Source organism: Schistocerca cancellata, unplaced genomic scaffold (assembly GCF_023864275.1).
Source record: "Schistocerca cancellata isolate TAMUIC-IGC-003103 unplaced genomic scaffold, iqSchCanc2.1 HiC_scaffold_1140, whole genome shotgun sequence".
Classification (NCBI taxonomy): Eukaryota; Metazoa; Arthropoda; class Insecta; order Orthoptera; family Acrididae; genus Schistocerca; species Schistocerca cancellata.
This window is the reverse complement of record NW_026047139.1, coordinates 2,301,493-2,316,948: the sequence shown is the minus strand read 5'-3', so window position 1 is coordinate 2,316,948 and position 15,456 is coordinate 2,301,493. Positions and strand designations below refer to the sequence as shown.

The window sequence follows — 15,456 nt, the reverse complement described above, 5'->3', positions numbered from 1 at the left end:
AGTTTTCCGGCAGCAACCCACTGCCTAATAAATATGTAGTACATATTTAGATATCATACTAAAATACAGATATAAAAAATTTATACAAAAAACTCTTCTAGAACATACGTTTCATGGCTCACAATCAATCACCATTTTGTGTTGTCTTCGGATTTGCCACGCCAGGTGCAATTAAAGGACAAAAATGTGATTATATGTCAACTGTAAAAGATAAGCATATGCTGTCGTGGACTTCTGTGTAGATCTTCCTTAGAGCTGCAGCTTCCTACTTTACATTTTGTAGTAGCTCTGACCGCCTGTGCAACGGATTGTACTGTGTGTGTTCAAAGAGTAAAGTGACTTTATATTTTTATGAATAAATATTCATTAATTCATCAATATTCATGTTGTCCCCTTTAAAGTAATCCACCTCAGATACAATACACTTCTGCCAACACATCTTCCAATCCTCGAAGCAGTTCTCGTAAACACTTTTTGGTAAACCCTTAAGAACAACCAGCGACGCAGTTTTTATTTCCTCGATCGTTGAAAATCTTCGTCCTTTCATAGGAATCCTTAGTTTTGGGAACAGGAAAAAGTCGCAGGAGGCCAGATCCGGTGAATATGGTGGCTGAGGGATGATTGTCGTGATGCAAAAGCTATGAATTGTTTTCCCACGATTCCGGACGTTTTTAGTGTATTGCTTCTTGCAAACGGCGCATAACGTCAAGGTAATACTCCTTACTGACCGTATGACCTTGAGACAAATATTCATGATATACTGCGCCACATTAATTGAGAAAAAAAGAAGGAACCAAACTTTGACATTTGATCGAATTTGGGGTGCTTTGTCTGTCTCGAGTATCCGGGATGCTTCCATTGGGATTATTGGGCATTGATTTCGACGTCATAACCGTAAACCCACGTTTCGTCACCAGTTATGTTCCTTTTGAGCAAATCAGGATCATCACTGACGTCATTCAAAAGATCCTGAGCGATGCTCATGCGACGGTTCTTCTGATCAAAATAGAGAAGTATTGGAACAAACTTCGCTGACACACGTCTCATGCCCATAAAATCCGAAAAAAATTGCATGGCACGATCTGACCGATATGCCAACATACTCAGCAACTTCTCTTAAGGTAATTTGGCGGTTTTCCAAAACAATTTTCTTCACAGCTTCGACATCATCACCTGTTGTTGATGTGCTGAGACGTCCAGAGCGAGGTTCGTCATTGGCATCTTCTCGGCCATCTTGGAATAGCTTGTACCACTTGTGAACTTTTTTTTCCAAGTGTTTTAGAGCAATTCATTCCATTTTTCACACAAAATTTGTTGCAAATTCTGTGCTGCATTTTTTATAAAAATCGAAAATCGCCGAGCATACTGAAACACGTCTAACCTTCCTATCTGTCAAAAACAAGAAGTATGCTGAATACATCAAACCACAGTCACCAGTTTGATCCAACGTCACAAGTATTTCTTAGCGAACGTGTTGTAACTTGCCACTGGAGTCATTAGTTTTATCCCTACTTGCGCTTATTTTCCAACCATTTTTAGAAACATCTGTGTCTTCTAATATTACACAAACTCTTGGAGACAATAAAATAATTCAAATATTTCTTAAATCACGTAGGAAAGGAACGAAAAACACACACTATGGTTACGACGCATCTGAAGTTCTCCTTTCTTGCCGCTTGGAGCGCTAGTGTCGTTCCAGCAGCTGTTAAACGGTAACAACTTTTGCAGAGGCTAGTGTCGCGACTGTATGTTAGACTGTGCTTGAAACTGTGAACATATGTTCAGGACATAACAAAAAAAGATCGATAATCGAATCTAACCTGCCTGCGCAATTGGAAAAGTCACCTTACTTTTTGAATAGCCCTCGAAAAAGAATGCATTGCGAACAAACTTTTTGCTGCCTTGATTCACTGCTGGCGAGTGTTAGCACCTCTACCAACCCATTTAATTTTTTAAGTAGCCTATGGTCTTCCTCACGGTTTAAGCTTCCTCCACACCAAACTCGATCACATTTGATTCAGTGAGTTAGCCGTGAAACGGTGACGAACAGAGTTCCTCTCACATTTATAAAACTGTTACCTTATGGGTTCTTCACTGTGCTTTTCCGGAAGCAGTGAAGTGCTATATCATGATCGAAATATGCTGTTTCATGGTGGGAACGCGGAACAGGAGGACTTTGGCAAAATGCCAAGGCGCATACAACAAATGTACTGACTGTAAGAAGCCTGACAATGAAGGAAAATGTAAACTCGTCTCTTCAAATAGCTGTTTATAGTAAATGGTGGCAGTCCTATTTCTTGTTAAGTTTGAAAAGAATCCAGCGAGATAAAATATTTGCAAAGAATATCTGAATGTGTGAGCCTGAACGCAGCCCTAGAAATTCGCAAATTAAAACAGTTAACTTGAGTAGCACACCGAGTAAAACCCACACGATTGCTCATTTCTCTGCTACGTAATCACGAAACGAGAAACTGTCACGTTTTGTTGCATTTTTACCGTAAATTCCGACAATTTAAGAAACATGAAATGATAGGTTTTGTTACTTCAATGCGTTCTGCATTTTTAAAACTCAAAATTACAAAATGCTCGTAATTATAAATTGTGAGGTCGTAGCACATTCTGGTGACAGCCAGCAATAGTGTCCCAGTCTACAGATCACGTGTTTTGGTTGCAGTGTGTGTGTTTGTTAATTAGAGTTGGCCACTGTTTCTATGTTTCGATACAGTGTATCGATACGTGGAAATGTTTCAGTGTTTCGGAACGGTTGTGGTTCACCGTTTCGAAACAGTGATGTTTCATTCCGCTCTGTGTCGGAGAGATTCGGGCTCGGCACAAGTACTGAAACACAACATACCACTTCATGAAACTCTTTCAAGAGTGTCGAAATCTTTTTGACAAGCAATAGCATGAAGCTTAAGATATCCGAAAATAAAGCTTCGTTTCTAGCTGACTGTCCTATTTCGAAATGGCGTAACATCTGCTTTATAAACACTAACCAAACAATAAAACAACGCATACTATTTGCAATCAAAATAATGAATATGTGAAAATCATTCAGTTAAATTATACTTTTTTTATAACATACGCTTCTCTATTCATGTACAGTAATCATATTAAGAAACGCAAGTAAGCCTACAACATTTTGAATAAAAAAAATAAGGCGTAGAGTGACAGTTATTAGACATATACATAAATTTGATGTAGGTATCATTGCAAGCAATCTGTTTGACATATCACTGATAGTGTAAAGGTGAATGGGAAGTGCTGGGAAGCATGGGGAATTTATAGTAACGGTTCGAAACACCTTGAAAGGCAAAATTTTTTCTGTTATATTTTGTTATTTATTCGAATTATTTGTGAGTCTATAGTCATTGTGCCTATTATCCACAATGATTCCCTTATGTGCATGGAAATTACCAGGATGGGTATATTACCCATACTGACGGAATGTGGGAATCCCAGTAGCATATCTGTTGTTTCTGCAGTTTGCTCCCACCTCCAGTTCCGTTCGTGGTGGTTCTTCTGTCTTTGGCTATGGCTGTCCTCAGCCAATTGAAAAGTATGAAAGTCACACGACACAAAAGCAGCGCATTTGCTGAAGGAAATACGAAACTGCCAAGACGCCTAAGTGATAGTTTCATACTTTCTGCGATATGATTAGCGCTCTCGCACCTCATTTGTGCTTATGTGGACATTCTTATACAGTAGACATTCAAGATGATAAAATGTGTAAGTTTATTAGATTACAAAACACAAACTGTTTCACTGTTTCGAAACAGCGTATCGAAACATTTCATTGTACTGTTTCATTTGTTTCGAAACAGTTACGTGTTTCAGTTTGCCCATCTCTATAATACAGCCTTCATTTGGAAAACGGAAAAACATAGTAACATTTTGAGCACAAGAACACAGCGCAGTAATGAGAGTTTATCGCCAAAGTGCCAAAGATACAAGCATGATAAAAGTTTTCGTACGCTTTCGTCGTCCCCTTGTATATGCCGATCTTGTTCACACAGTTCGTGTGTGCGCATTCTTACCAATTGATGCATTTGTCAGACTTCAGCTGGCTATACGTTTTGCCATACGATAGACATTTTGTTTCTTTCTCTGTTCCAGCTACTACTACTTTCAGGAAGCCATCTTTTTTTTTAATCTTTCAGCTTTTGTTGCCCTCGCTCACAGTCGCAACGTAATACGTGTACGCGCGCACAGGTGGCTCTGCAGCTTCGCATATCTACAGTGGCGTAACTCGCTCTGAGCATTTGGCGTTACTAGTCATCGCACACAGGCCTCGAAGTGCGTTAACACAGGCCATATTTTACGGCAATGTGTAGCCGCAACAGTGCTGCCATCAATGTTGCTACAATAAACGCCATTATTGCGGGATGACTGGGCAATATTGCAGATTGAACGGGTTGTTGCAGGTAGTTGCCGATGTATTGTTGAGTTGTTGCTGATTTTGTCCACCAAAGGTGGAGACTGTTTAACATGTTTGGGGCATATCTTCCTCAGTCCTTATCTCTAAATGGTTCGCAGTACTGAGTACTGCGCAATAATACAGACCATTGACAGTTAGTGCGCGATATATTGAAGGAGACAGCAGAGCTTACAAAATAATACGCTAGCTCAGCACTTCGTACCGCACACCGGTAATATTTGCGCAATAAAAGGCAGTTTCTGCCGAGACCGAGTATAGTTCATTCGCTCCGAACGACTTTCCACAAAGAACTGAAAATAGTAAACTCACGAGAGAAAAAAAAAAACTGCTGGAGGACGTATATTAAAGCAAAAAGCTATACTTTAAAAAATCAAATTCCTGACTGTTTATGAAAACGTAATCCCCACAAATATATTTGTCCCAATAATGAATTAGTTGTTTTTTTTTTCTCTTAAAAGAAGTATCTGATGCTAGGCCCCTCCTTGAGGGGACCAAATAAATGAAAATCTGAGGATGCCAAATCTGGACTGTAGTGGGATGACGTACTGTAGGGTGATCAGACGTCCCATATTTTAGGGGATCGTCCCGTATATTTATAGCGAGTCACATTTTGTCCCACCAAAATATATGTGACATATTATGTCCCGTCTTTCAGTAACCACCGTTTATATTGAACTGGTGTGTTTCTAAGTAATGTGTAACATAAGCAAATATAGAAGAAATATGGTCATACCCAAAGAATGAAGAAAATACGCTCTTTGATGAACTAAATTGGTTGAATTACGATTTTGTAAGTTCTTCGCCGATTAGTACATCTTTATTCATTCAGCGATCTTAAGAATTTGTTACTGAGATGTCTTGCCCCACTAATGCGCCGAAATATCGTGGCAGCACGTTACTGATACGCAGCAGTTATCCTGTCTATTTATGGAACAAGCAGTACGCCAGGAACAGCTTTAAACATCAGAGCATCCAAATCATTAAATAAGACCACTCCGTTGCCCTTGTAGTTACTCTGCTTTGGTTATTTATAGTGGGGAGTGGGGTAGGGAAAGGGAAGGATAACAGATTATATTGGATTACCCGCAATTACTTGCAGGCAGGGGTTCTTGCCTAATTTATCTAACAAGGTTCTCCATACAAGATGTGAGCACAGTCTTACCAGCTAGTACCTTGATCAGACTCTAGCTCGCTACACTTGATGCCATACAATAGACAGATTTGTCTCTTTTTCCATTCCAACTACTAGTACTTTCACAAAGGCAGTTATTTTTTTATCTAAAAGCTTTTCTCAGGTCTCTGAGTGACATTCGTGCACTCCACGCCCGTATTCGCAATGTAATACGTCTTGGCACGCACAGATGGCTCTGCTGCTTTCGCATATCTGCAGTGGCGTAACTCGCTCTGTGCTTTCTGCGTTGCTAGTCAACGCCCACCCCGGGCGAATTTTTACAGCAACGTATGGCCGCAATGATGTTTCATAAGTGATGCTGCAATAAACGGCAATATTTCGGGATGACTGACAATATCGCTAATTGAACAAGTTTTTACAAGTAGTCCGATATATGTTATCATGATTGTCCCCATTAAAATATATTTTGACAGTTTGCTTTACTTTTTTAACTCACTGTCATTAGCAGTAACAATTTGCATTTGCCTTTCCTTTAACAGCAAATCAGTAATGGTAACCAAGCAGTTTTTGTTCCAAACACGCACCGTTGTACCAAAGTGGTCTGAATATCAATAATCCGGAATTCCTGCAACTCAGTGATTCTTATAGGCATTTCCGTCATGCGAAACATCTTTAAGAAAACTTTCTACGTCACTACAACTACTACTACTGAGACTGTGGATTGTATAAACACTTCGTCTAATTTTCGAAACATGCCAAACACGTCAAAAAATACGTGGTATTCTGTAGATCTTGCTCTAGTAATAGTCTTTTTAAGCAAAGTAGCTTATATCGTAGCTGTTTCTGATTATCCATTCCAGTCCAGAACGTCAGTAAATATCCCCCTCCTCCCGAAAAGTGAAATATGATTACAATAGGCTTTGTACTATTGGTAAATTCAGTCTGCTGAAAAGAATGGATATAAAATTATATAGCTGTTTGTAAACTGCTGCAGTTGGAAATGAACTTCTCGAGAGAAGTATATAAAGCTGCGCTACTTAAAGATAAAATTCAGCTCCACGTTAATGAATGAAAACCAGCGTCCTTGATGGTGTGAACATCGGTGATAAACATCAGATTTACACCAATTTATCTGCATAGCCCTCTACATCCAGAAGCTAATAGAATTAATCAGTGAAGGTGATACGAACTAGAACATTCTCGTCATAAAAAATTACTTGTAATTCAGGAAGAAAATAAACTTAACTACGTTTACAGTTATAGGGTATATTTTCGATGACTTTATTGTAAAATGAACTGTAGGTCCAAAAAACTGCATAAGCAGCTTCGGTACTTGAGCCCATTCTGAAGATTGTGTTTACTTACACAAGATTAAAAACTTACTTAATTTACAATTTTCAATTACACGTGGAATGAATTAAACAGTTTTTTGCCCTACAAGACGAATGTAAGCTTTCGCTGTATGCCTCCAGGAAGCACTATATCGGCACCAAGATACGCTGCCCACATACACAACTTACAATGTGCCAAGAGAGCATAATTTCGGTCACTAAATGTTGACCTGGTCAGTTTTAGGACTGCTAGAGAGTAGTGACGGGGAGCTCGTGAATGAGTCGTTCAAATGAACGCTTCACTCCAGTGAAGTGTGAACTAATCACTCAATTTCAATGAACTGGTACTTCAAACTCTTCACAGATAACTCACTCAACACTTTTTTCTAGTTCACTCACTCTCTTCCCCTCTCCCTCATCCCATTACATCGGCGCTACGTCACTCATTCACTTCAGTCCCCCCTCTACTGCCTGTCGACGAATCGCACGGCGTTTGTGGGAAACGATAGGTTTTGTGATGGGGTGCGATGGTGAGGGGTGAGGGGAAGGCAGCGTCAGCTGCTTCCTGCAGTGCTGACATCATTACCCATGACTATTTGTGCAGTTCAGTTATACTTCGCGTCTACCGGTAGCCCATCGTTGGCAGCGCTTGCGGACAAATGAATATTATAGATACAAACGAAGAGGCTGGCTGTGTGAGCACGCACAGCCAACATGAAAATAGGTTTGTTAATAACACTGAAAGAGGGATTTTACCTGAAATCGTACCAATCTCTACAGGTGACAGTTTACGTATTGAATCTGGAGGGTTATTATTCTCAAAAAAAAAAAAAAAAAAAAAAAAAAAAAAAAAAAAAAAAATGAAATCTACAGGAAAACTTCTGAATAATTACTTAACATATAAAAGACTTTGTGACAGTGGTAAACACACTCATTCTATTTTGGATTAAATTTTAAAAGGAACATAAAATTGGACTGCATTTCTTTGGTATCCCTAGTTTTCAGTCCATAAATACAACAAATAATGTTTCACTTCCCAGATAAAGACTTTTTTGGGCGCTTCATGAGAAAATGTCGAGCAAGATTAAATGTAATACATTCTTTATATGTGACAGGCTTCTCTGTTTATCTTTCCTGTGTCCCCTTCGACCATGCTCTATTTAAGTTAGCTCAGACGCTGTAACAGCGTAACCCGTAAAACGTTGCGTGCACGTTACTGTATAGTTTGGCCATCTGTTGGTAAAATTATGAAGTATAACGAAGCTTTATTGTACGAGCGAGCGTAGCCGCGGCTGAGCGGCGAACTGAGCAACTTCGCCAGGCTTCCGTACTTCATGAATGAACTGCTTCGTTTGAATGCTTCACGGCAAACCGTGAAATGAATGAAGTAGTTCACAGGAATGAACGAGTTCGACCCATCTCTACTAGAGTCATGCCAGGCAACAGTCATTGCAACATACAGCATCCCCACAATGGTGCGAACACATCGTAATTTCATTCACGAAATTGCGCTTTGATCAGTGTAATAACTCCTAGTGCAGAGGCTACTTTCTTCGCAATATCTCAATACACTGACCGAGTTGACGCAATTTCTATTCTTTGAAATTATTTAGAGAGTGGGAAGAGGAGCGTGAAGGAACAGAGGTATTCAGGAATCCCTGTTAAGTCGTAAGCAGGAATAATACAGGAAAAATTTACATGTTTGCATCAACATACATTAGGCGATCTTGTTCACACAGTACGGGTGAACGCACTATTGCTAACTATCTTTTTTCAGAATCTAACTCGCTACACGCTCTGCCATACAATAGACATTTTGTTTATGTCTCTGTTCCAGCTACTGCTGCTTCCTACTTTCAGAAACGCATATTTTTTTTAAATATATAATCTTTTGTTTATGGTGTATACGCCCTGGGACACCCTGCAAAATCCCGGGATTTTTTTCATTCGGGAGAAAACCGGGAAAACAATGGAATTTTTATAACTTTGACTGGTAACAACTGATACTCTTTAAAAGAATATTATTGTTTTCTGCTACTGGAGAGCAATACTGCAGCAATGAAACAGAAACAAGAGGAAAAACGTAAGTAAATAAAACTTATGTTGCAAAGGAAGTGCGCCATTTACAACAACAAAATATACTGCACATACAAGCGCCAGCCAATAGCAAAATGGGTCAAAGGCTTTATGACGAAGACCATGTAATACGTCATAACAACAAACTACATCCGACGTGCGTGACGTTACAACTGTATTGTAAACAATTCCATTAAAAGTTCTGACATCTTCAAATGAGTTAGGAGCACAAAAGTGAATAATTTCAGTATAACTGAGAAATCTACGTCCTTTGGATACATAACATACATGCATGTAATCATTTTATCAACACTGCATACCCTCCTCTTACATTTTTTTCAGCATTTACCCAAACATAGTGCAAAGACATGTCAGTATATTGTTAAACATGTGACAAAAAATCAGTTTAATTTAATACAAATATGCAGATACTTAAAAAAAACTGTTGCTTACATTGATCCAACTTAATGGCCTTTCTCAAATTTGGGTACTTAATTAATCTGAACTTCTTTATTACCACGTGTTCTTTCATCCCCTACTTGTATAGCTGCACTACCATAGCCTATGTATTCATAAATGTATTTAACACTTTAAACTGTAGTGCAAACTTCAGCATTCAAATGCCAATCAAATTTAGGAAGTATGGATTGTACAGTACAAAATAACGACTGTCAAGTGATTGTCCTCAAACATTAATGCTAATACCACTAAGACACCCTCTGTACAATGGGTATTGGATATTCTTTGTCACCAATGTCTCAATTAATTCAATTATTTTAGCCTTGAATACTTGCACAATAATTTGTCATGTGATTTGATAGAAATAATTACGAAATTTTTTGTGCATTTGATATCTCTCGTACACACAGGATTTTGATTAAGGGCACCATATGGTTGATGCAGCAAATCTTTTACTACATACACACATAGATGATGACTAACTGAAACCCTCAGCTGCCGACAGGTGTTGTTGATATACCTCGATGTGGACAGCTGAAAAGGTGTGCCCCGTCCGGGACTCGAACCCGGGATCTCCTGCTTACATGGCAGACGCTCTATCCATCTGAGCCACCGAGGACACAGATGAATAGCGCGACTGCAGAGACTTACCCTTGCATGCTCCCCGTGAGACTCACATTCCCAACTGTCCACAATTCTACATATGTAATGCACCTTATAGACATTTGCCCATTCACTCATTACTCACGCACACTTTGGCGATTCCTGTAAGAGTTTGGGCAACCTGTGCGCAATCGCACAGACGAAGGTCAATGGCTGGGTAGCCTTTAACTATATATATATATATATATATATATAGACAGTAACTGATCTCGAAAGAACAGAATACTGTTGATGACCGTGCAGCTTTTCCCTGGAATAAATGATGACTAACTGAAACCCTCAGCTGCCAACAGGTGTTGTTGATATACCTCGATGTGGACAGCTGCAGTCGCGCTATTCATCTGTGTCCTTGGTGGCTCAGATGGATAGTGCGTCTGCCATGTAAGCAGGAGATCCCAGGTTCGAGTCCCGGTCGGGGCACACATTTTCAGCTGTCCACATCGAGGTATATCAACAACACCTGTCGGCAGCTGAGGGTTTCAGTTAGTCATCATTTATTCCAGGAAAAAGCTGCACGGTCATAAACAGCATTCTGTTTTTTCGAGAACAGTTACTGTCTTCATATATACATACATAGTTTATAATGTGTTTGAATATCAGGAATTTCTGCACATAGGACTTCATCAATATCACAAATGTTTACTATTTTATAGATTTCACTTAAAATGATTAAAATATGGGCAAGAAGCAACACTCTCTTTTAAATTAAGTAGTGTAAATGATTGCCTAAGCTTTACCAAAAATGTGTTTTGTCGCCAATGTCTCAATGAATTCCATTATTTTAGCCTTGAATACTTACACAATAATTTGTGAATGGAAATTAGCATGTTTATGCTGATCAATTTCCAGTCAACTAGCATAGCAAGTCATTGTAAAAAATAATGAAGTTTTCCCAAAATGTTGAACAATGGACACTACATTCAGGTAGTTCTGATACGGATTTCTTGGAGAACCATTAAATGAAGAAGGCAAAATACCTCTCCTTGCAATATTTGCAATATGATTCAGGTTTAGTGGTAAACAATAATGTAAGTTGATATAAATTTCTGACCTTAGGACACACTGATTTTTCTTACAAAATTGCCTTCTACCTTAAATATGTACATACATTTCAACAATGCTCTGCGGAAATAATTTTTGTGAATGATGAAAAAGGCTGAAATCATCTCTGATTGAAAGGCAATAGCATGTATATTGCAACACAGTCATTTTATTTCTAGGTAGCAGATGTACTTGATGTATTATAGTTCCAGCAGTCACATCTGTTTGAATTGTCTCGTTGTAAAGCTAGATGTCTAATTTTCTAGTAACTATAGTAACCATTCAAATTTCTGTATTTTCATTCTCCACTCTTCCACAAAAATCTTTTATCACAGTGAAAGAATGCACAAAAGGATTGGTGTGTTATAATTCAACAGGAATTTTAGTATTACATTATCAGTATAGCTTGACTGATGATTCTTCATTCAGTCTATAGCAAAGAGCAGCCTTGATGTCATAAAAATATAATTGTGTATAAGATGGTGAATTATCATTCATAGAAGTCATTGGAACTGACCTATGATAAAAAATATCATGAATATTAAAGTGATATAATCCCTATAAAGCTCTGTGTGAAGTTTTGGCTTCAGAAATGACCATAGCAAATGCTACATCATGCTGCAAATACTGAATTATGGAAATAATTCTTTGATTTTTCTTAAGTTCTTGGATCATTAGACATGCATCCTTGATAAAGTGCATAGAAAAATGACTTCTAGGCATAGCCTAAAACAAATATAGTTTCTGTATAGCAGTGAAGTCAGAAGTAATAGTTATTTAAAATTAAATAATTAAAAATTGCAAACTTCATCCAGACTATCTGGTAGCAGCAGCAAATGACCACAAAATTACTCGTAGAGAAAAGTAAGTGAAATGAAATGATGATGCCAATATACAATGTTATTTAGTCTTCATTAATGGGATATTTTGATTTCCACTGCTAGCGTCATTAACCTAGCCTGTGTTTACTATAAATGAACCACATGAACATGAAGGTCCTTAGAATGCAATTTCACAAGACGTTGTTACTTTTGTGTGTCATTTTTACTATAGTACCTGATTGGTGCGCAGGGGGCAGCACTTCAACAATTGCTGTTCACATATTGGAGATTTTAATGTGTGATAGAGAGACTGTCATCAGAGTTATGAATATGAAACCATATATTTCCCAAAGGCTACATCACATATGGTTCTTTTTGTTCACATTGATGGAAAAGTACCTTTCCAGTTATTTAGGATTCATTGACCACCTTGTATAATTAATATTAAAAATTGATACTACAGTTCCTGTGTGCATGTATTAACATTATGATACTGTGATACAAACTCGCTCATGAGAACTTACAGGGTACTTTCTCTTGATGTAGAACCAATAAATTTGGCGAGAAGAAAGGTTTCACAATACAAGTAAAGGAAAAAAAATCACAAAATTGTTAATTTCTAGTTATATCATACGAAAAAATATTCTTTTGCTTTTGGTTGTTTGATTTCAAACTTGAAATTAAAACATGCATGAAAGTCTTGGAATCCATGGAAGTAATATCTTGCCAGTATCAATGTTGAAAACAAGCAAAAATCGTTGAGATCTTCTATTCCGAGAATTGATCGACTGTCTGTATACATAATTAAGTTTGTACGGAACGCTCAGTGTGTAGGTCCTAAGCACACAATTTATTATTCTGTAAGCAGGCAATACACAAGACTTACATGTCCTCTACCACTATCAGACATAGAAAGATAAGTGAGAGCATAAATGACAAGTGGAGCTAAAACATAATCTTGACAAACAAAATAATTTAGTGAATCATTATTTCTCACACATTTGGTTATGATTAAAAAATAATGGTACAATGTATTGTGATGTCTGTTGGTTGAAGCAAGAGCAGGGAAGAGATCATGGCTTGAAGCAAAGGCCTCATCTGGAGTCGTTTCTGCACCTGCACTCTCTCAGAACAGATCTTTAGCTGAACTATTATAAGGAAAACTTGAGAGATAGTGTTTGGGAAAAAACCTAATGTTAAAATTGCAGACACTGTGGAAGTAGATTTTTTTTTTTTTTGCGTCTACCAGAACAGTTGAAAAATTCATAGTGGATCATAAAGTATTTTTGGGAATTGTAATAGGCTACACCAAAGTTTTTTACTGAGAATTGATTAAGTATAAACTTACTGTTGCCTGACACATTGAAATTGTGGAAGAAGTGGTCAGGTGTATTGATTCTAGAGGTCTGTTATACAGGAGGCGAACATTTTAGTGATTCTGAGTGAAAATGCGTAGAGAATGAGCATAAATGAGCAAATGATCCTTACCAGATAAGACAGATGGAGGACATCAGAAAAGTTCAGTGAAGGAGAGCTGGTTTTGTGTTATCATAATATGGAGGACAGCATGTCATGGGTATGATACGTGATTATAGATGGCAATAATTAAAACAAAGGCATTCTTTGTTGCAGTGTGGTGATATCTTTTCATGAAATTTAAATCTCCAACTTTCTACCCCGAATGCAAAAGTATTTTGTTGGGACCCACCACATGGAAAGCTTGTATGGAATGGTTTGTGTGTGCATTTTTTGCATGGTGTTCGAAATTGGAATGGTAGAGAAACAGTATGAAAGTGATCTGATGAAACCTTTGCTTGACATTTAAGTGTGATGTTAGGAAGAACTCCGCTAATAGCTGTTCAAATTATTTATTAAAACACAGCCGGTTTTGCAGCCTAAAGGCACATTAGTAGATGCAACCTACATGATAAGGAGCAAAGTACAGTGTCACGACATTTTATGGACGTTAAAATTAATACAGGAATGTCTAAAATATACATACAGTGTTGAAAGATCATAGGCATACTGTAATATAACGTGGTGTGAAATGTTTATGTTGAAGTCTGGGGTGAGTATCATAGTTTAATAAAAGGGGAAAAAGTTCAGTATATCTAATTATTTCATACCATGTTGAACAACACATTACCAACATCTAACTAATCCTCCACCAATTCTGTATGTATCTTGTGTAAACCGGGGTGCTGCTTCTTGATACTGCCGTAGGTTTATTTTGATGTTACTGCATCATCACATGGATATCATGTAATGGTTAAAATAAGTTTTAGCAGGTCTTGTTTACAAAGGCTTTTTTATTTTGCAAGCAAGATATTTGGCAGCGAATGTTCATCATAGAACTTACACCTTCCAATTATAAATAAACAGTCAGACTACATGCTGATGATGAAACATTCGGCCTAAAACTAAAGTATGGCCGTGTACAAATTGCCTCTATTTAGATGTTTTTAAACAATTACTGTCATTGTTACTTATTGAATTTTGCATAGAAACAATGAAAGTTTTTACATACATCTTCCCAAATTACGTAGAAATTTACATAAATGAAAGTTATTATTTCCATATAAAGACAGGAAAGAATCTGTTTCTCTTAAGACTATAAATTACATTTTAACACTGCAGCAATATATTTCATTAATTTGCAGTTATTAATTGACTGAAATAAAAATCATGCTAGCATTTTCAGGTGTACAGAGTGATTAGTTTAATCGAATGAAAGGCCTAGATGCAAGTAATTATTTTTGTATGAGTAACATTTATATTTATATATGGTTATAATTACCAGTTCCAGTTAAAACATGAGTGATTGATTTTGACTCATTGTATAATATTGTTACGGATTCAAACAATTGTTGGCTTCAAAACATAAAAATAGCTCTATCACTTGGGATTATCAGAACTTTAAACATCAATTACTCGATAATTACAATAGCAAAATCATTCCTACCATGTTCCTGTAGATTGTATTGTGTGTAAATTATGATGTTTCAAAAGTTTTTAATCAAACATGTTTCCTTCATTTCATTTACTGGTGAGATCCAATGTAAATAATATCAAAACAACAGTTTAAAGTAGTGCAACATACTAATATTATATAAATGCCCTCTTCAGGAGAGCAGAGATGAAATTGGAATAGGATATATGGTCACAAAGGGTTGTGGTATTACAATACCCTTTGTTCATAGTCAAAATTTAGTATTCAGTGAATATTGTCAGTACTTTGGCAAGCAAGTGTAATGAAGATGTGCTCCATTCTTTAAAATATGCCTGCATCTAAAAAGAAAAATAGAAAAATATTTTAACTGAGCGAACACTAAAAGTTCTTAAAAAGGAGCCAGATTTAGGATAAAAAATTGTCACTGCTATTACGAATAGTCACAGCCCTCAGGGAAGTATCAGGTGATAGCGTCTTACTGGTGTGACCGCAGCACTGCTCGGCGCAGGCCAAAGTGAAAGTGGCCTGTATGAACGACGAAGAGA

The 15,456-nt window shown here is 37.4% G+C and overlaps 1 non-coding gene across 1 annotated transcript; it reads right to left on the bottom strand.

Moving 5' to 3' along the window:
- Positions 1 to 9,981: 9,981 nt before the first annotated feature.
- On the bottom strand, positions 9,982 to 10,055 carry Trnat-ugu (transfer RNA threonine (anticodon UGU)). The gene has a single exon. It is a non-coding gene; the product is annotated as a tRNA-Thr (tRNA).
- Positions 10,056 to 15,456: the final 5,401 nt, after the last annotated feature.